We start from the raw sequence: 2,704 nt of genomic DNA, 5'->3' as shown, positions 1-2,704 counted from the left end.
ATTAGTTTCACAAATTTGACACATAATTTCTTGAACAAATTTTATTTGTCCACTCTTTTTTAATTCTAGTGCCTCGACTTTTCTAACTAAATATGCAAATTTGGCTTGGAGGTCATGATCTTCCCTAAGGTTGTACATGCCTCCATTAGAAGTATGAGGTTGAGTTTTACCTGGTGCCTCACACGTACCTGTTGTGTCCTAATTTTGAGCATTTTTAGCTAGCAAGTGTAGGTACTCCATTGCTTCATCAGGGTCTTTATCTTCAAAAGTTTCATTGCACATCAATTCCATCATTTGTCTATCTTTAGGTGTTAACCCTTCATAAAATTGTGAGACCAATCTCCATGTTTCAAAACCATGATGAGGACAGGTATTAAGCAAATCTTTATATCTATCCCAACACTTGTAAAATATTTCTCCTGGTTTTTGAGTGAAAGTGGTGATTTGTCTTTTGAAAAAGTTTGTTCTGCGAGACAGAAAAAACTTCTTTAAAAATTGTTGTTGCATTTCATCCTAAGCACGAATGAATCCTGACCTAATATTTTATAGCCATGTTTTAGCTTTATCTTTTAATGAAAAAGGAAAAAGCTTTAATCTGATGGTGTTCATGCTACAATTTAAGTCATTATAGGTGTTACAAACTTCTTCAAATTCTCTTAAATGCAAGTATGGATTTTCAAATTCTAAGCCATGAAAAGTGGGTAAAAGTTGAATAATACCTGGCTTAAAATTAAAATGAGATGCATCAGGAGGAAAAACTATATATGATGGTGCACTTGTTCTTGTTGGACTCATGTGATCTTTAAGTGTTCTTACACGATTATTCTCATTATGAATTGACTGGTTATCTTCTTCGGCCATGTTTTCTAAAGAAAATGAGGATTTTCTAGAAAGTCTACCACTTAATGTACGTGTCCAAACTCTCATGCAAGTGCAAAAGAAAAGAAAAGAAAAGAAAAGGAACAAAATTAGAAAAACAAATAAAAGTAAAAAACAAAAGAAAATAAAAGAAATATAAAATTTATACAATACTTATCTCCCCGGCAATGGCGCCAAAAACTTGCAACGATCAAAGAGTTGATGTCTTATCCCAAGTATTGTATAAATGACCGGGTAATAAATAACCCAGCAAGACCGGGATCAAACCACAGGGAGGTCAATTATATAAATTACAAATAAAGAGAAATATTTGAAGAGAATAATAACAGAAAAGGAGTTGAAGAGAGTTTTGGGATGTGATATTGATGCAAGGATTAAACAATGATAAAACAGATGTCAAAGTTAGAGGATTCACTAATGGTATTTCAAATAAATATAATATAAACTCTTTTTATTACTCAATTGAAAACCACACAGAAAGGACGTTCCAATCGGATGATTTATCGTTATTAACTCATTATAAATTATTAACATGATCATATTGATCATCTTATCTAAATAACACCATACTTATAAATATCATCAGGCATTCATGTTGCTAGCTTATGTTAACAACAAATCAAATTCCTATCATAACAACGATGTCGGCCGAAAACTATAAAGGATCATGCATTTGATGTACCAAGTGTTATACAACACAAATCTAGATTAATCATTTAACAAGCAAGGTATTAAGAATTAGTAAGATAAAAAGATAAGACATGCTAATAACAATGTTTCTTGGATATAAACATTAAAGTCCATGTTGAGTTTATATTATACTTATTCTAACACCATTAGTAAAACCTTTTCACCTTGACATAATTAACTTAGCTAAACATAATGAAAAAGAAAAACATAAATAAACAACATAAGAACATAAACATGATATAATTTAACTAATTATAGGAAAGGAAATGAAAAAGCATAAACAAGAGATTAATATAGCATGAAAGAAAACTTGAACATTACAAAGATATAAAGAAAAAAAGCAACATGATTTTGATCTGAAAAATAATATGACTAAATACATGGCAAATGCCTCATTTTATAGGCTAAGATTCAGAACTATTGATTGGTAGGCAACCATTGATTTGGTGGCTGGTTTTTGACATTGTTGGCTGCTGGTTCTTGATATTGTTGGCAGATTTTTGATATTGTTGGCTGGCCAAAACGTCATTGCTAACATCAGAATTTGAGCCCTTTGTTCCATGAAAGCTGTAGGCAATTGTCTCAGATTTTCAACAAAAAAAACATTGCTCATTTTTCTACATACATAAGACTACGATCTAGTGCATGTACAACACCTACTTAGATGGGGAAAAAAAACATAGTTATGAAAGTCTACCTTGTTAAGATTGTAAAGTACTTTAAGTAAAAAAATAACAATCAACCTTAAAAATAAATATTTCAAAAAGTTTTTGTTTTAAAAATCCTATCCATTTGGTACTCTTACTTGTTCTTTATTCAAGATTAATTCTGTGTCTTTTATTCTATCATAGACAATATGATCTTTCTATTAAAAATTTTGTTGTCCATCTTTCTTAGAATACCCCTAATCCAGTGTCTAAATTGAACATCCATAATTAATTTCCAATTATTCTTTCTTTTTAAATAACCATTAATGTGGTTGTACCACCTAAACACCTAAAATATATTTCTAGTTATTATTCCATCCTGAATAACCCTTATTCTGGTTGTCCCAACTAGACACTCAAAATATGTTTCTGGTTATTTGTCCATCCTGAATAACCTTTAATTCAGTTGTTTCAAATGGACACCCATA

The 2,704-nt window shown here is 30.5% G+C and overlaps 1 pseudogene; it reads left to right on the top strand.

Annotated features, from left to right (window-relative positions):
• Positions 1-352: 352 nt before the first annotated feature.
• Positions 353-463, top strand: LOC133695547 (small nucleolar RNA R71; annotated as a pseudogene).
• The last annotated feature ends 2,241 nt before the right edge of the window (positions 464-2,704 follow it).

The sequence above is a fragment of the Populus nigra genome, chromosome 5 (genome assembly GCF_951802175.1).
Source record: "Populus nigra chromosome 5, ddPopNigr1.1, whole genome shotgun sequence".
NCBI classification, from domain to species: domain Eukaryota; kingdom Viridiplantae; phylum Streptophyta; class Magnoliopsida; order Malpighiales; family Salicaceae; genus Populus; species Populus nigra.
Note: the sequence above shows the minus strand (reverse complement) of the source record. Positions and strands in the feature narration are given on the sequence as shown.